At 49.8% G+C, this 19,368-nt stretch overlaps 1 long non-coding RNA gene across 1 annotated transcript; it reads left to right on the top strand.

The window, feature by feature from the left end:
• The first annotated feature begins 11,323 nt into the window (after positions 1-11,323).
• LOC123152310 (uncharacterized) lies at positions 11,324-13,014 on the top strand. The gene is made up of 4 exons (XR_006476106.1): positions 11,324-11,630; positions 11,776-11,845; positions 12,161-12,225; positions 12,356-13,014. It is a non-coding gene; the product is annotated as an uncharacterized lncRNA (long non-coding RNA).
• Positions 13,015-19,368: the final 6,354 nt, after the last annotated feature.

The raw sequence follows: 19,368 nt of genomic DNA, 5'->3' as shown, positions 1-19,368 counted from the left end.
CGTCGGCGTGAAGGTGGCGTCAGGGGCGTCGGCGTGAGGTCGCGTCGGCGGCAAATGGCATCGGTGGCGTAGGGGGCGTCGGCGTCGAGGGCGTCGGCTAGAAGGTGGCGTCGGGGGCGTAGGGGGCGTCGGCATCGGGGGCGTAGGGGGCGTCGGTGTGAAGGCGCGTCGGTGGCAGATGGCGTCGGGGCCGTCGGCGTTAGGCAGCTAGGGTTAGGCGGCGACTAGTGGCGATCGTGGAGGCGGCGTGGACTCGCGATCGTGGACGCGGCGTGGCTTTGACCCCCGATCGAGGCGAGGTCCACTAGGGCTTTGACCTCCTCGGATCGGCTGGAGTCGGCTATAGCCGGGACACCTTCGAGGGCCCGCGTCTCCTGTGTCTCTACTGCCGTCCGCAATGATTAGGCCGGGCCCCAGACGACACGGCGATTCGCGTCGGCGTGCTGCACTTCAAATTTAGTCCCACCTCGGCCGTCGAAGGATGTCCCGACCAGTTTACATAGCCGTCTCCGATAGTCCATGCATGGTCATATATTATATTATGATATGGCTCTACATAACTGCCAGGTAGTACACTGTCTCGCAGTGAACTGCCGCGCAGTTAGGTAAAGTCACATCACAATATTAAATATGATTTATTTTATTTTTTTTAAATACAAACAGAAAACAATTTTTTTTAAAATATGGTTCCCAAATAATTTATTTTTTGTACTCCGTCAAACCTCGCGACACTTTTTCCACAAGTTACCATCACCATCCACAGCACCCACGCCAACTCGTGTATTTTTCCGACGCTCCACGCATTTTCTAGGGTTTTCCAGGTCCAAAATCGCAAAAACACTGCCCGGACGTGACGCAACGTCCGTTTTGTGTCCGCTTTTGTTCCAACCTTGCGTGGGGGCCTACGTTGGCCGTGCCCACACGTACGCACACTTTGGTGCAGTTGCATGCATGCGATCACGTAGCCCCAGTGCAACCAGCTACTTGTCGGTCTGCCGGGGAGGAGGTTCCCAACTCCGGTTTTTTTCTACTCCGTCAAACCTCGCGACACTTTTTGCACAAGTTGCCATCACCATCCACAGCACCCACGCCAACTCGCGTATTTTTCCGACGCTCCACGCATTTTCTAGGGTTTTCCAGGTCCAAAATCGCAAAAACACTGCCCGGACGTGACGCAACGTCCGTTTTGTGTCCGCTTTCGTTCCAACCTTGCGTGGGGGCCTACGTTGGCCGTGCCCACACGTACGCACACTTTGGTGCAGTTGCATGCATGCGATCACGTAGCCCCAGTGCAACCAGCTACTTGTCGGTCTGCCGGGGAGGGGGTTCCCAACTCCGGTTTTTTTCTACTCCATCAAACCTCGCGACACTTTTTTCACAAGTTGCCATCACCATCCACAGCACCCACGCCAACTCGCGTATTTTTCCGACGCTCCACGCATTTTCTAGGGTTTTCCAGGTCCAAAATCGCAAAAACACTGCCCGGACGTGACGCAACGTCCGTTTTGTGTCCGTTTTCGTTCCAACCTTGCGTGGGGGCCTACGTTGGCCGTGCCCACACGTACGCACACTTTGGTGTAGTTGCATGCATGCGATCACGTAGCCCCAGTGCAACCAGCTACTTGTCGGGGAGGGGGTTCCCAACTACGGTTTTTTTTATACTCCGTCAAACCTCGCGACACTTTTACCACAAGTTGCCATCACCATCCACAGCATCCACGCCAACTCGTGTATTTTTCCAACGCTCCACGCATTTTCTAGGGTTTTCCAGGTCCAAAATCGCAAAAACACTGCCCGGACGTGACGCAACGTCCGTTTTGTGTCCGTTTTCGTTCCAACCTTGCGTGGGGCCTACGTTGGCCGTGCCCACACGTACGCACACTTTGGTGCAGTTGCATGCATGCGATCACGTAGCCCCAATGCAACCAGCTACTTGTCGCTCTGCCGGGGAGGGGGTTCCCACCTCCGGTTTTTTTCTACTCCGTCAAACCTCGCGACACTTTTTCCACAAGTTGCCATCACCATCCACAGCACCCACGCCAACTCGCGTATTTTTCCGACGCTCCACGCATTTTTTAGGGTTTTCCAGGTCCAAAATCGCAAAAACACTGCCCGGACGTGACGCAACGTCCGTTTTGTGTCCGTTTTCGTTCCAACCTTACGTGGGGGCCTACGTTGGCCGTGCCCACACGTACGCACACTTTGGTGCAGTTGCATGCATGCGATCACGTAGCCCCAGTGCAACCAGCTACTTGTCGGTCTGCCGGGGAGGGGGTTCCCAACTACGGTTTTTTTATACTCCGTCTAACCTCGCGACACTTTTACCACAAGTTGCCATCACCATCCACAGCATCCACGCCAACTCGTGTATTTTTCCAACGCTCCACGCATTTTCTAGGGTTTTCCAGGTCCAAAATCGCAAAAACACTGCCCGGAAGTGACGCAACGTCCGTTTGTGTCCGTTTTCGTTCCAACCTTGCGTGGGGCCTACGTTGGCCGTGCCCACACGTACGCACGCTTTGGTGCAGTTGCATGCATGCGATCTCGTAGCCCCAGTGCAACCAGCTACTTGTCGGTCTGCCGGGGAGGGGGTTCCCAACTCCGGTTTTTTTCTACTCCGTCAAACCTCGCGACACTTTTTCCACAAGTTGCCATCACCATCCACAGCATCCACGCCAACTCGTGTATTTTTCCGACGCTCCACGCATTTTCTAGGGTTTTCCAGGTCCAAAATCGCAAAAACACTGCCCGGACGTGATGCAACGTCCGTTTTGTGTCCGTTTTCGTTCCAACCTTGCGTGGGGCCTACGTTGGCCGTGCCCACACGTACGCACGCTTTGGTGCAGTTGCATGCATGCGATCACGTAGCCCCAGTGCAACCAGCTACTTGTCGGTCTGCCGGGGAGGGGGTTCCCAACTCCGGTTTTTTTCTACTCCGTCAAACCTCGCGACACTTTTTCCACAAGTTGCCATCACCATCCACAGCATCCACGCCAACTCGTGTATTTTTCCGATGCTCCACGCATTTTCTAGGGTTTTCCGGGTCCAAAATCGCAAAAACACTGCCCGGACGTGACGCAACGTCCGTTTTGTGTCCGTTTTCGTTCCAACCTTGCGTGGGGGCCTACGTTGGCCGTGCCCACACGTACGCACGCTTTGGTGCAGTTGCATGCATGCGATCACGTAGCCCCAGTGCAACCAGCTACTTGTCGGTCTGCCGGGGAGGGGGTTCTCAACTACGTAGCCCCAGTTGCATGCATGCGTATTTTTTCGACGCTCCACGCATTTTCTGGAGTTTTTAAGGAAAAAGTACCCTACACCGATGTCCGAACGTGACGCGACGTGTCTTTCCTCTCTGTTTTTGTCCATATCGTGCGTGTAGGACGTACTCTCATACTAAGCGTTTTTAGCAAGTATTTATGTACAAACGCATCATCAAATCAAAACTCTCGAATGAAATGGACAAAATTAAATTCACTCAAATTTCATTCAACATAGATAAAATATTTTACATACTCGGGCTAACTCAACGATTAAAAGTTCACCCCATAAAGTCTACTACTTAGGCTTACAACGACATAACCAAATTAAATAAAAAACACAAAAAAACTACTCGTCGTCGCTATTGACGAGGTCAATGACGGCCGGGCCGTCGCCGCCGTCATCGTCGCTGCTGGATCGGTTCGCGAGGTCGTCCCAGTCTATCGGATCGTCGTCGGAATCCTCCTCCTCCGCCGCCGCCGGCGCTTGCTGCCACTCCTGCTGCCACTCCGGCGGCACCTGCTGCCACTCCGGCGCCACCATCGCCGCCTGCTGCGCCGCCTCGGCCGCCTGCTGCGCCGCCTCGGCCACCTGGATTGCGTCCGCAATCTCGGCGGCCTCCATCGCCTCCGCCGCCGCCGCTGCAGCCTCCGACGCCCGTAGGGCGACGTGGTACCCCGGCGTGTCATCCGGATCACCGTCCTCGCGGAGGATGACCTGCTCCGGCGGCAACTCGATACCCGGCGGCGAGGGAGGGGCGGCCGGCGCGGGCGCCCGTGCCGGGTACACACCGTGGCCGCCGCCACGTCTGCGGCGATATTGCGGTGGAGGCGGTGCGCGAAGACGGCCGCTGCGGCCCGTCAGATCGGGGGTCTCGCCGGCCGCGGCAAGGCGGAAGGCCGCCATCACCTCCCAATAGTCCTTCCCGCGCCAAAACCGCTTTCGGCCTTCGATGTTGTGCCGGCCGCCGCTGTGGTTGCGGAGCTCCTCCTCCGTCGCGCCGGGACCCAACGTCGCAAAGCCCTCCGCGTCGATCTTCCAGTTGCGCGGTAGACGGCAGCCCGGCGGCACGGGGAGGCAGTAGTGGTGGAGCTCCTCCGTCTCCGGCCCTCCGATGCTCGTCGGCCATGCGCCGGGGGCGTCGTCGGCGGCGCCGCCACCGGTGCTGCTGCTGCCGCCGAAGAAAGCCATCGGGTGCGGGAGGTGGCGTGGAGGTGGAGGGTGCGGGAGGTGCGGGAGGTGGCGGAAGAAAGCCATCGGGCCGGTGCCGTTTTATAGCGGGGGGAGGGAGGGAGGCGGGCAGGCGGCGCCGTGGTTATTAACGCCGGCGCGTTAATGCGCTTGGCAGGCGAGGCGGCGTTTGACCGTCGGGCGGGGGCAGGCCAGGCGGCGGGCCGGTCGGGTGGCAGCATCGGCGTGGCAGCCGAGGAGCCGACAGCGACGGCAGGCGTCAGCGGTCGCGCGGCAGGCGAGGAGGCGGCACCGGTGGCGTCCGGCAGGCGGCGCGGCAGGCGAGGAGGCGGCAGCGGTGGCGTCCGGCAGGCGCGGCACGCAAGGAGGCACGCGCGTCGAACCGCCTGCGTGCATGCGCGCCTCGGGCGCCGTGATTGGCGGCCGACACGCCACACGACGGGTGTGGGATTGCGTGGGGCCGGCGGGCGTGGGGGTGGGGCCGGCGCGGCGCCACCGACAACGCGTTGACTGCGAGCGGCCGCTTTAATTTTTTTCCCTCCCGGGCGGGCGGCCGGCCTGTATTCATATACGTATACCTCCGTCTGTTTTTTTTTTTTGCGGGCGGGCGGGCCGGCGGGGCAATCTTATGCCCATCCTACCCTTTGTTATGAAGGGGTATTGGGCAATCTCAGCCCTCCTTGTGTTTACAGGGGGTCTACCGAAGCGGAAGTGAAAAATAAATCCCTGGCCATGCATAGATACAAACAGGCAGTCCACATACACAAATACTCCCTTCGTTCCTAAATATAAGTCATTTTAGAAATTTCACTACAAACTACATACGGACGTATATAGATATGTTTTAGAGTGTAGATTCACTTATTTTTCTCCGTATGTAGTCCGTAGTGGAATCTCTAAAAAGACTTATATTTAAGAATGGAGGGACTATAAGTGATGAAAATGTAAAAGGAGAACAGGCCAAAACCTGTCCCATGCAAGCGAAATTAACATCACAAGCCCAAACACAAAACCGTAGGAAAGAATCACGGTGCCTATAGCAACGTATAAAAGAGAGCAACTAATTAGAGGTTATCTTCTACGGGGACCTCCAGGTCACCTTTGGTTTCATTGGAGAAGTAGTGTGTCTAGCCGCCGCCTCATGACACGTGTTGTGTACTTCCTCTGGATTTCGTTTTTATCATTTTTCTGTACTCAATTTTTTAGCTTTAAATGTTTTTTTTTGTTTTCTCCCTGTTTTCCCAAGGTTTTGGAGAAAAAACCAAGGATATTTTTTCACGTGGAATTGATTTTTGTGCTTTCACGAGAAGCACAAATTTGTGTCTTGTGAAGCCACAAATTTGTTTCAACGAAAAGCACAACACAGATTTGCTTTCGCAAGAAGGACAATTGTTTAGAGATGGAAAAAAATATGCTTGTATGAAAAGCACAAATTTGCTTCTCGTGAAGGCACAGATTGCTTCGGCGAGAAGCACAACTGGGCTTGTCGGAAAAAATGTGCTTCCACAAGAAGCACATATTATCTGCTCGCGGAGGCACGTATTTGCTTCCAAGAGAAACATAGTTGTACTTCTCGAAAAGGAAAAAAATGTTGCTTCCACAAGAAGCACAAATTTGCTTCTCGCAACTAATTAGACATTATCTTCCATGGGAAAAAACATTCCGAATTGAAGAAAATAAAACCACGCTTCAGGCTTCGGGTTTTTCTTCCATTTCTTCATCATTCATTTTTTTTTGGTTGCCTATTTTTTTCAGTTTTTGTATTTTATTTTGTAGTTTTTGGGTTTTGTCATGTTTCTAACTTTTTCATGAAAAAAGTTCATCGAAACCTATTAACATGAAATCTAGTTTCGAAGATCTCAATGCAAGAGATCCAACGGTGAACAGTTTGGGACTTGGATGCATGGTTCAAGAGATAAACCATTTTGAATAAATGAATCTATGATAAAAGGGAAAACCCATTATGCGACAAATGACGCACATATAGTGTGTCATTTCTCAGCAACTGAGAAGGTGGGAGTGACATTTCTTACCTAGTGATTTTGTTTGTACAGACTAGAAAATAAAAAAGAAAATGCAGCCTACATAACAAAAGACACATGCACATATTTGTTGTTGCGAAAGTTGCCATTTGCTATTAATAACAACTTTGCAAGTTTGGTACATTTGGATTCTGTTTACATGCATTCTTTATATGTTGATGATTATGTTGGACTATTAATGGTGTGGTAAGGTCTTATTACAAGTACATTGTTGTGATCAACATTGGATAACTTGGTGCTTGTTGATTTTCTAAAATATTTCAGATTTCTTACGTGCACACAAGGTGTTTGTTGAAATGCCTATGAAGAATAGGCTTGTTGTTTTGCTCATTTTTGCTGCCCCTTTACGCTTACAATGCAAAATATGTAGAAAAATACATCTAATAAATTTAGACTAACGGATATGTTGGTTGACCAATTGCTTGGGAAGCGACAAGCATCACTTGCATGACAGTTGGCTTACAAGCTTTGATGCGGAGTGGGGTAGTTGCGCAAACATCACGAACACACTAGATACAACCAGGGTTGGATTTTATTTATGTATAGCAGTATCAACCATTATGCTGAAGGAGGCTAACTGATCATGCGAGAAGGAGAAGAGGAGGGTGAGCGCGTCAATCGACCAGAGGTGATTTATCGTATGCTAATTTTTTTTCTTGCTAACACACCGCGTATCAAACAAGAAGTTGAGCATGTTGCATGTACCATGAATTGATCTTTGATTATTTGTTGCGCATTTTATCTTTTTGTGTCATTGAAAGTTCACCATTACCCCTAGTGGGTTTTGATGACATATGACAACTTGATCAATGGGGATAATACCCTTGCTCTAAGTTCTTTTTATATCAGGTCCCAAAACATGCAAGTTAGGAAGATGACTACTAACCCTAATTTTCAAGGATCAAGTGTTGGCAAGTTGAAGAACTATCTCATGGCATATCGCGATACAACATTAGTTTGAGTCAGGTTATGGAATAGCTCCTAATATTGCTGGTGGCGGCTGCGGGGAAATAGAGACATGTGCTTGGCTAAAATCATTTCCAAAGGTGATGGTACCTACCACGTGGGTCTCATCACCTTTTTTGTGAGTGAGAGAGTGCATAGCTCTACCATTCTCTCTCCTCTATCTCTCATACAAAAGCCTAGCATTTTATTTCTCAGAGATATTTTTTATGCTTCATATCTTTCAAATCAAAAATTTAATTTCATTTTTTTAATATAATTGAATCATGATGACAAGACCTTTCAAACAAGACCAATATTGACATATTTATAACTCATTTGAATATCATTGTTTCGACTGAGATAATCAAAATAAATTTCACAAGTAATTCAATTGTTTCCATTATTTCAAAACAATTGTTCCAATTATTTCAGAATAGTTATTTCAATTATTTCACTATTTCAAAAAACCTTTTCTTTTTTTTGTAAAACATATTTCAGTTATTTCAAAGTAGTAATTTCTACAAATTTTAAAAAATGATTTTAGCTATTGAAAAATACTGGATTTCAATTATTTCAAAACTATTAATTCAATTATTTCATCACTTCGTAAAAATATTTTATTTTTTCACAACAAATAATCATATTATTTCAAAACCTTTGATTTAAAATTTCCATAAAGATTTGCATTTCATAAAAGAATGTTCAGTTATTTCCAAAAGAGCGAATTTTAATAATTTCAAAAGATAAGTATTAAATTATTTCAAAGAATATTTCCTTTTTCACATAAGTGCTTTCAGTTAGTCAGAAAAGTTGGATTCAAGTTTTTGTTTAGGGCGAGCTAGAACGCAGCCTGGACACATAGGACTTACTCCTTCTTTCGTAGGCAGAATTGATATGTATCGTGGCCATTACTTGTGGGCCGGCCCATTATTCAGTAGAGAAGCAAAGGGAGCATTTCCATTACAGTTCTATTGTGCTTCCCGCGAAATCAAATCGGTGCCTACACAAGAAGCAAATCTGTGCCTGCATGAGAAGCAAATTTGTACTTCCCATGAAAGGGCACAAAAAAAAATCTTGAATTCCTGTTTCATCCAAAACCTAGGAAATACCGGATGAAAACCAAAAAGCTGGAAAAAAAACCAATCTAAAATGTGAAAACACGTACAGAAAAATAAAATAGATAAATTCCAAAGGCGCCCAGCAGCAAAAGGCGCATTTTCTTTTGCTCTTTTTGCCATACTAGGCCACGCCTTGCTGAATACGAAAGCGGAGGACACATATAAGGAATTGAGGATTGCACTGCACCTGCCCTACGTTATTCGTGATTAACAAGCTTCAATCCACAATGGGGTCGGTCGGGATCCTTTCCCCTTCAGCTGCATCTCTAACTATACAGACAGACATGCCACAACCAGGGTTGAATTTTATTTTCTTAGGAAGTAGTACGAGACGGACTTTCAAAAAAAAAAGAGCTGGTGACGGAGGATGACGGCACCAGCTACCATCGGCCGGCCGGCTGCCGCGGCAGCAGTTTCACCCATGGCGCCAACCTCTGGGACGACAGGGGCCTTGAACCCTCCGGCGGTTAGCTAGTTTAGTTAGCTAGGACTCCCTCCTCCCCCCGCGTCGCCTCCTCTGGCGGCTCGGGGGCAGCCCCGTCGCGCCGCCGCCGGCCCACTCCCACTCACCCCCATCCGCTTCGGCGCCGCCGGAGAGGACTCCGGCGAAGCCGCGCGTGCCCCAGGGATGGTGGCGGCGGGGCTCCTTTCTGCCGGCTCTCGCCAGCTAGCGGGGGATCCATCAGACGGCGTTGCAAGATCCGGTGCGGTGGGCCTCTTCACCGGCGTCGGGGGGTGGATCCGGGGCTGCTCAGCCCGGATCTGGCGCGTGGTGGTGCGGTGCTGGTGGTGCGGGGTTGATGGCGGCGGGGTCGAGCGCGCGAGGTCCTGCTAGTCCGGTGTCTCGGTGGTCGACTCGTCATGGCTCGGTGGTGACAGCGTGTCGCTGCGGAGCGCGCAGGCCGGTGGCGCCTTGGTGCTCCTCGCCGCGGAGGCGCTCGAGCCAAGCCAGATCTGCGCTGGCTGGAGGTGAGGGCTCATGGCCGGCGCACGGCAGGTGAGGTGGTGATGCGGAGGGCCTGATGGGGTCTGGCAGAGGAGATGTGACTCGATCTAGTGGGGGTGGCGCCGGCGGGACGCAGTGCTGGGTTCTCATGGGCAGGTTGGTGGCGGCGCTGCGATGGCTCGGTCAAGATGGAGTCTTGCGAGCAGCGAGCGGTCGGTCATCCCTGTGCGGCGTGGCGAGCAGCGGTGCTTTCCTGGTGATGCCAGCCTGGGATTTCTCCATGGAGAGGCGGGTCTGACTGTCGCAAGGCTGTTCCTTGGAGTGGGCGACGGCCGTTGTGGGCAGTCCTGGACCTGGCCAGAGGTGCTGGTTGGCTGCGGACCCTCGTGCAGGCTGGGAGTGGATGGTGTGGCCGCGGTTTCCCTGCCGGGTGGTCGGTCGTTGGTCCTCGACTATGCAGCTACTTCGGCAAGTGCTGCGGCGGCGGCAGTGTGAGGCTTCTTGGCAGTGCTGCCAATCCCATGGAGGTGTGGTGATGGGCGAAGCGCGGATGAAAATTTTGCACGGCTTCTGCCGGGCCGGTGGTGATGGCACCTGTGGATGTCATTCCCCTCCTTGAAGGCATCGTCGAGCGTGTTCGCCTCATCCCTCGCGCTCTTGGTGTTGGTGGATGTCTCCGGGCGAAAGCCTAGATTCGATGTTCGGATCGGCACGATGGCGGTGTCCTCGACGCCGCTCCTCTGTTGGGAGCATTGTGTTTGGAGACATGACTGATTCCTTGTTGCTCTCCTCCGATGTTCGCCGCTATCCTTTTCTGATCTTCAGTGGCGCTATGTACGTTGGTCGTCAGTGAATCCAAGGCGGTGTCTTCCCGGATTGGATCGAGTCCTGCCATTCATTTGCCACTTCTCTTAGGCGCTCAGGGTGGATGGTGCATCGACAAGAGAAGTTCTACGAAAGTGTGGTCTTCGGAGGTGTCCGGCGTCGGTCGAGACGCGGTGCTGTGTATCAGTTTAGGATAGGCTTTTTGCATTGAGCTTGCCTAGTGGTGGTGTTTGTTTATGGTCTTACCGGTGTGGTGTTCGTGCTACACTTGTTGTTCACATCGAGCGATAGCTTTCTTGCAACTAAATTCTGCATTCTATAAAGCTATGGTACGTCTAGACGTACTCTCGAAAAAAAGATCCCTTCGACATTTACAGGAGCCGGCGCCGGGACACCGGCCCCTTGTACGAGGGGCTCGTCGGCCCTCAGAGCGTCCTTCAAGATGTACCTCGCCTTGGCGGACTCGCCCGCCGTGACCGCGCACAGCACCACGGCCAGCGCCAACAGGCGGCCGGCGGAGAGGCGAACGGCGGCCGTCGCCATGTCACTCAGAGTCAGATCTCTCCTCCGGTGCGCACGGCCGGTCGGGCTGGGGCTGGGATCGTATGCTCTGTTCACTCGCGGCAAGATGCGTGTGGTTCTGATTCGGGTGCATCCCCTATTCCCCTTCCTCTCCCTCTATTTGTAGGAGGCGAAGAAACCACTGAAGATGCGATGCTGCATGCAGCTTCCGGCGCCGGCCATTGAAGGATGGCACATGGCTTTGGTTGGCGATCATCCCATGCGATTAATTGGCCGGCTAGCTGCGATGGCCCATCGTCATGCGAAAACATATTTTAGAGCACCTGCACCCCGGCCCGCTTATCCTGGGCGTCCATGTACATAGGGATTGGGGCCAGCCGTTCCCGTAAGTGTCTCACGGCACGATTAGCGGGCAGCTGTTATCAGCGGGACGCGACTGTTACCCGAGGGCACTGTTTCAGCCGGGTCACATGCACACAGATAACACAGAATCCTGCCGAGCCCCCCGTGACTCTGTTCCACCTCCGTCCGACGTTGGAGTGGAGTAGCTGTACCTGAGAATGCTAGGCGGCGGGGGAGACGGATTCATTTGAGATGGGCATGGAGAGATCACGGATCTGAGTGGAGGTCCGCTTGCTGGAAGCCTGGAACAAGAGGAGCCAGGGAATCAGCCGCAGGTCCGGGCGGGCGGCACCGGAATCGCCGCCGGCGCTATCCCGCGCCGGGGCACCGCCGCTGGTGAGATCCCGCGCCGGGAGGCATTGTTCAACTAGATCCCAGGTGAATATGTGGTTTTTTTATTGTGTATTCCCCTTTTTGCTCTCTCTGGATGTAGATTATTTGGGAGCAATACACCCATATCAGGGTTTGGTTTTGGGCGCCGGATAGAAATTGACGATTTGTCCATTCTTCTGTGTTTTTGCAGCTCAAAATAGGCAGGCAGGAGGCTTCGCTAAATCTGTACCTGCGTCCATGATTTGGCCGTCAGCATGCAGGTATGTGTTTCTTTCATGCAGAGTTATGTTCCACATTTATTTCGTCTCCGCGGATGCAAATGTAATGGGTAGTAAAACCAACTGTCGATTAGGACATACCTTTCGTATTGTTACTAAATCAAGGATGTCATGGGTTTGGCTGAATCGAACGATTTCAGGGTCGTTACAGTGTGCATGACTCAAATGGTACATTAATTTAAGTTCAGATGATGGCATGCACTGAAATATAAGTTTGCAATCTGTAATAGTATCAAACACAACATCTGGATGGTTTTCAAAGGAGTTATACATATAATCATTGCTTTGTTTGTGCAGAATCACAGCAAGCTCAATAAGCTGCCCACAATTCTGGAAGAAGATGAGTCAGACAGGGGTGACTGGTATGGACTTATCCAAGCAAGCATTTTTTCCAAGGCGCATATTTGTCTCATGCTGTTGATGCGTCTTTGTGCTTAATAAATGTTTAATCCATGTTACTGACTAATGTATTACACCTTGAAATATCTCCAGGTGTTCTATCTAGACAGCATCAACCTAGGCGATATAAGCATGGCACATGATGTTTTCCCAAGAATAAAAGTGTTCACAGCAGAAAAAATTAGATCCATGATTAATGCGGAGAAAAGGCCGGTGGATTCAACCAAAAACGAAGATTCCATTTATTGAAGTTTTTTTTACAAATTCTACTCTACTTATGACTAAGACGCACCATTTGAACCAAGGGGATTGTGCATACCTTGAATCCGGGCGAAAGCAGCGTATCGGAATCCGCCCAGCCGCCGTCGGTAGAGGAGGATAAGTTCTTGGGGGATATGAACGAGCAGACGCTCGGCTTCCCACCATTACTGCTCGGGCGCTGGTGTGCTCCCGATTCTTCCAGTAAAAGATGGAGTAGTACACACACCAGATAAGATTGGACTGCCGGCGACGATGTTGGATCTGTGGTCCGGTACAAAATCCAAACGAAAAGGGGATTCAGAAACTCATACGGAAACATAGTTCGATTAGAACAGTAATGGAAGCAGCTGAATGAGTGCGTACCTTTCGCTGGCCGCTGCCGCCGGATTGATGTTGCGGCCGAGCGCCGGCGCCATCGAATCACCGCCCCGCGGCCCATCCATCTAGCTATAAGTCAAAGAGCCAGAGGAGAGAGTCAGATGTGTTCGGAGGCGGATCCTCTAACCTAGAGAAGCAAAGTCACGGTGCTACAGTCACTGGTGGAAAAACAGGCTTCCGTCCAGCCCCATAAGTCGCGAAGCTGTAGGAACCGCGACTAATGGGACCTTTAGTCGCGGTTCTGGAGGTGAACCGCGACCAAAGGCCTGGGCCCAGGGCGCTCGGTGGCCAGCTGGCGCACGTGAGGGTCTTTAGTCGCGGTTGGCCAGGACAACCGCGACTAAAGGCCTTCGGGCACCTTTAGTCACGGTTTGATAGGCCAACCGCAACTAAAGCCCCTCCCCTATTTTTCTGAATTTTTTGATATATTATTTGTATTTTTAACATATTGAATTGAATTGAATTAGTTTTATTTTTCTGAATTTTTTGATATATTATTTGTATTTTTAACATATTGAATTGAATTAGTTATATTTTTCTTAATTTTTTGATATATTATTTGTATTTTTAGAATTTTGAATTGAATTAGTTTTTTTTTCTTTAGTCGCGGTTGGCCTGCCCAACCGCGACTAAAGGTGGTTGCGCGCGGGAACGAAAAACCCGCCAAAAAAGTCCTTTAGTCGCGGGTCGCCTCCCCAACCGCGACTAAAGGTTACCCTTTAGTCGCGGGTCGCCTCCCCAACCGCGACTAAAGGTTTCCCTTTAGTTGCGGGTCGCCTCCCCAACCGCGACTAAAGGCCCTTTAGTCGCGGGTCGCCTCCCCAACCGCGACTAAAGGGGGGGGGCTATAAATACAACCGCCCGACCCGTCGCCTCCATTTCTCTGCTCATTCTTTGCCGCGCCGAAGGCCTGCCGCCCTCGCCCTCGACGCCGCCCGCCGTCGACCTCGCCCTCGACGCCGCCCGCCGTCGCCCGCGCCCTCGACGCCGCCCGCCGTCGCCCGCCGCCCCCTCTCGCCCACGTACGGCGCCCGTCGCCCCCTTTCGCCCTAGTACGCCGCCCGCCGGCCTCCCTCGCCCACCGCGCCGCCTCGCTGCCCTCAACGCCGGCGGCCGGCCTCGCCGCCCTCAACGCCGCCCCCCAATCCATCCTCGGGCCGCCGGCCTCGCCGCCCTCAACTGCTCTACAGAGCGATGATCGAGAGAGAGAGAGGGAGAGCAGAGAGAGAGAGAGAGCAGAGAGCAGAGAGAGAGAGAGAGAGAGCAGAGAGAGAGAGAGAGAGGGAGAGAATTTTTTAACTAGTTAATTAACAAAAAAAACGGTAAAATTTGATAATTAACAAAAACGATAAAATTTGATAATTAACCCTAAACCTGTGGCGGCCTTTAGTCGCGGTTGGCCAGAAGAACCGCGACTAAAGGTCCTCCGCCCCGACGGCCGCCTGGCGCCCACGTGGACGGGCCGTTAGTCGCGGTTCTTAAGCAGCCGCGACTAAAGGTGGGGGGCTTTAGTCGCGCTTATTTGGTCGCGGTTGCGCAACCGCGACTAATGGCAGTTGCGAACCGCGACCAAAGGCCTTTTTTCCACCAGTGAGTGTAATCATAGTGTAAAATGAAGAAGAAATATTAGAGACGTTTAGCGAATTATTTACTATTGATATTTACTGTAGATATAAATAATCTATAATTAATTTTATTTCACCATCAAGTTGTTTGTATGTAATGATTATGAATATAAACATTAAATCTGCAATTTGCATATTAATTTAAATTATTTTAGCCTTAATCATATGGATTGCAAGAAGGAAAGTTAGAGGATTGTAGTTTCTCTAACTTTTCTTTTTAATGTTAGAAGATCTGGTTCCGATGTGTTCACGGGCTTGGAGCGGTGGAAGACAAAGCTACCCTGAGCCAAAGATGGAGCAGTACCCATGTGACCACAACGACCGTAATAGCCTGCTGCCACGATGACAGTTTCAATAAATCTGGCTTACTTGTCAAGCATCTCGAGGTACAGTGGAAAGATTCTACCGTTGGGATAACACGGCCCGGCGCAGATGTTTTAAAAATCCGCATCCCATCGTCATAGGTTCGGCACCGGATTCGTAGTTAGTTTGGCGGCCAAAATCCTCAAAAAATGTGGAATGAAATATATTTTACATGACAGGTTAAATATAATTAGTTGTTTATCAGTTTTTCGTCAATCAAGTTTGGTACAACCAAGAAATAATAATTGATTAGTAATTTCATTTAGGTTATACTGACAACTATTATTTTCCTACAAATTAGTAGATCGAACGTAGAGCAGTGCAGATGTATCAAATGCTTGAGCAACCAACACAAATCACACAATAAATTCTTTGAAAAACAAAGGTTGCTAAATCAAAATCGAATGGTGTCTTGGCTAGGCCTAATTTAATCACATGCTCCACGAGTCAGATGTAGCCAAATCCATCTCACCGCTGATATGTGTAACCCACGCAACCTCATAATATTTTACATATGAGCAATAGGTTTTCCAATTTGAGAAACAAAACACGCAAAAGAAAAGGAACACACATTCAAAAATTCAATGACTAGAGTTTAACACAACAAATTAAGCAAGTGAAATAGGAAAATAAGAAAAGGTACCGCTTGGTTATTCCATCATGAAGATTGTTGATGATATGACAATCAAACTGAGATAGATTGGGGGTGCAGAGAGCAGAAGGGTCGTGATTTTTATATACGAATATAGAAAATATGCATTGTAGTTGGCACAGTCTTTCTTGATGGGTAGACAACAGATGCGCCAACTATAAAAAAATTAACTTATATATAGTAGAACATTTATCACACTACAAACTCGATCCATTCATGCTACGCTATCAGTCCTAAGCCTCCATTCGAACTATAAATAAATATGAAAACAAATATGCACTTTGTATAACAATGGAATTAAAGTACCATATATATTGCTATAACTAAATTAGTGATATTATATTTCTATAATCAATAGATTTATACTTTACTAAATTTTTTATATCCATTTATACTTTACTAAGTTAACAACACAAGGCACCTCTAATGCATATGTAGCATCAATATAGCATCCTTAGATCATATGTTTGAATTTTAAAGGAGTTTATTTTCATGATCCGTAACTAAACTTCTTATTACTGTTGCACAGAAACAAATTTAGTAATGTTTTATCACGCCTTACAAATGAGTTCAAATTTAATATTAGTATACTCAATTAAGAAAATTTAAGTAACACAGAGAGTATAACTTTAAAGTATTAGAATAAAAAATGAAAATCTAGCCGCGCAGATGCGCGGGTAACCCTGCTAGTTTCAATTATTTCAAAAGAGCAAAATTCAAATATTTCAAAATAATGGGTATAAATTAGTTCAAAGAATATTTCATTTTTTCACATAAGTGCTTTCAATTATTCGGAAAAGTTGGATTCAACTTTCTTGTTTATCTGGGCCAGCTAGAAAGCAATCCGGACACAGAGGGCTTACTCCTTCACAAGGAAGCCCGAATCTGTATAGAAAAATAAAATAAATAAAATCAAGAGGAAGCGTCCTGCAGCGGCGACCGGCTGGACGTACCACTTGGAGTGTTTTGTTTAGAATACCACTTGGAGTGTTCTAAGAGCATCTCTAGTAGACCCCGTATAATGCCAATCCGCAAAATGCGTACAGATCGCAGAAAATGGGTTTACGGGCAGACAAGGGCGGTGGTCAAGCAGACCCCGCAAAGTGGACCCGTAAAAAAAGATATTCACAAAAAATGACACCAAAACTGTTCTAAGGACATCAAAAGTGATCCCTGATCAGGTACCAACAAGGGTAACTTTCAGTTAGTTACTCTGATGGTACGTCGCATCGCCCAACAGCAAAAGGCGCATTTTCTTTTGCTCCTGTTGCCATACTAGGCCACGGCTTGGTGAAGACTCAAGATGGCAACGGGGACAAAACCCATCAGGTTTTGTCTTTTCAAACCTATCCCCACGAGAAAATCGCAAGCCCGTCCCCTTTCCCGTCATCGTGCACGGGGCTAGCTTTCTACCCGTCCCCTGAACCCATCAGGTTTTCTAAACCCACGGGGAAATCGTCATATTTAAGTAAACATAAGGGCTGGACCTCTACCACTTACAAATAGAACTCTATCACTTGTGCTACATGTTGATTCTGAGCCAACCGTGCTCGGGTTGTAAGATGGCTGTCCATGATCATCGTCACTCTCAAGATTGTATTCCTCGAATACGCTTATTGTAGTATTTTGACGGGGATGTCGGGTTTCGGGTTCAGGTATTGTTGAAACGGGTTCGAACCCGTGAAGCGTGTCGGGTTTTATACTTTACCCAACAACAGCCCCACGGGGTTGAAAAGATGTCCATCCCCGTCCCTTAGTAGGGTAAAAATCAGCAGAGACGCGAGTTTCATGGTCCCATTGCCATCTTGAGTGAAGACACAAGCGGAGGAGTTCTTCTTCTTAAATAAAAAACCTGACCCTGCAGCTGTATTCCATTTGAAACATTCGAAGCAGCTGCTGCAGCTTACCGAATGCTATCTGAACATCTGAAACCTACCCTGCACTCTCTCTGTTTCCCTTTCTGTTCGGCGTGACAGTTCAACCCTGAAGAGATTGTATAATTGCCGACGTATGTACACATGAGTAATTGAGGATTACACCTACGTCATTCGTAATTAACAAGCTTCCATCCACAATGGACATGCTACAACAAGGGTGGAATTTTATTTACTTGACTTGAGAGTACGTACATACAGCGAAGTAGTAGTAGTAGTAGTATCAAGAACAAGTGAAGGGCAGGGCATGCCGCTAAGCGTGGAGCTGCTGACGGAGGACAGTGGCACTGGCACCGCCTTCCATCGGCTGGCCCGCTGCCGCGGCAGCCGTCTCACCCATGGCGCCAACGTTGACGACGGCTGGGGCCTTGATCCCTCCGGCGGTTACAGGGGCCGGCGCCGGCGCCAGGACACCGCCCCCATGTACGAGGGGCTGGCCGGCCCTCAGAGCGTCGAGCGAGATGTACTTCGCCTTGGCGGACTCGCCCGCCGTGACCGCGCACAGCACGACGGCCAGCGCCAGCAGGCGGCCGGTGGAGAGGCGAGCGGCGGCCTTCGCCATGTCACTCTTAAGTATGATCTCTCCTCCGGTGCGCACGGCCGGCCGGGCTGGGATCGTATGCGCTGTTCACTGGTGACGAAATGCGTGTGGTTCTGATTCGGGTGCATCCCCTATTCCCCTTCCTCTCCCTCTATTTGTAGGAGGCGAAGAAACCATTGAAGATGCGACGCTGCAGCTACGGGCGCCGGCCATTGAACGATGGCACATGGCTTTGGTTGGCGATCATCAAGTGCATGCGATTAATTGGCCGGCGGCAACGGTCACTCGTCGTCTTGGGTTTGGCACGCCGGCTCTTAGAGTATCTCGAGTCCGTTGGCCCTTACAAGAGGCATAAATATCGCCGTCTGAGGGCGTGGCGGCGGTAGAATCGGCTCTCGGGGTGGATGGACATTTAGCCATCGCCCCAGGTCGTCCTCAGGCGCCGATATCGGCCCGTTCCAGGCCGCCTTTCGACCCACTTTCGACAAAAAACAGCCCGATATCGGCACAAATCGGCCCATATTCGGCATGGTTCGGCGTGGTTTTTGTGTCACATATTTATAACAACAAATCAATAAAAACCAAATAGTTTAATACAAATTATATAGTTCAAGAAATAAAACCTCATATTTCATCACACTTCGAGCTAGGCGTCGTCCTTGATCCTCCATAAGTGCTCCACTAGATCCTGCTGCAGTTGATGATGCACCTGTGGGTCTTGGATCTCCTGACGCATATTGAGGTAGGCAGTCCAGGTTGCCGGTAGTTGGTGATCAACTTCGACTAGAGGACCCTGTCTGTAGTATGGTTTGGTGTCAAACACTGGCTCTTCCTGCTCGCTCTCGATGATCATGTTGTGCAAGATGACACAGCAAGTCATGATCTCCCACATTTGATCTTTCGACCAGGTCTGAGCTGGGTACCAGACAACAGCAAATCGAGATTGGAGCACACCAAATGCCCGTTCGATATCCTTCCTGCAAGCCTCCTGCACCTTGGCAAAGTGGGGCTTCTTGCCTCTTGGCATAGCGTTTGAAATAGTCTTCACAAATGTAGACCATCTCGGATAGATGCCATCAGCTAGGTAGTACCCCTTGTTGTAGTGCCGCCCATTAACATCGAAGTTCATCGAAGGAGAATGACCTTCAACAAGCTTGACAAAGACAGGGGAGCACTGCAGCACGTTGATGTCATTGTGAGTTTCTGGCATACCAAAGAAGGAGTGCCAAATCCAGAGGTCCTGTCTGGCCACCGCCTCAAGTACCACACTGCAACCGCCTTTAGCGCCTTTGTACATCCCATGCCAAGCAAATGGACAGTTCTTCCATTTTCAATGCATGCAGTTGATGCTT

This window comes from Triticum aestivum, chromosome 7A, assembly GCF_018294505.1.
Source record: "Triticum aestivum cultivar Chinese Spring chromosome 7A, IWGSC CS RefSeq v2.1, whole genome shotgun sequence".
NCBI classification, from domain to species: domain Eukaryota; kingdom Viridiplantae; phylum Streptophyta; class Magnoliopsida; order Poales; family Poaceae; genus Triticum; species Triticum aestivum.
The sequence above is the reverse complement of the archived record's forward strand: the minus strand, read 5'-3'. Positions and strand labels throughout refer to the sequence as shown.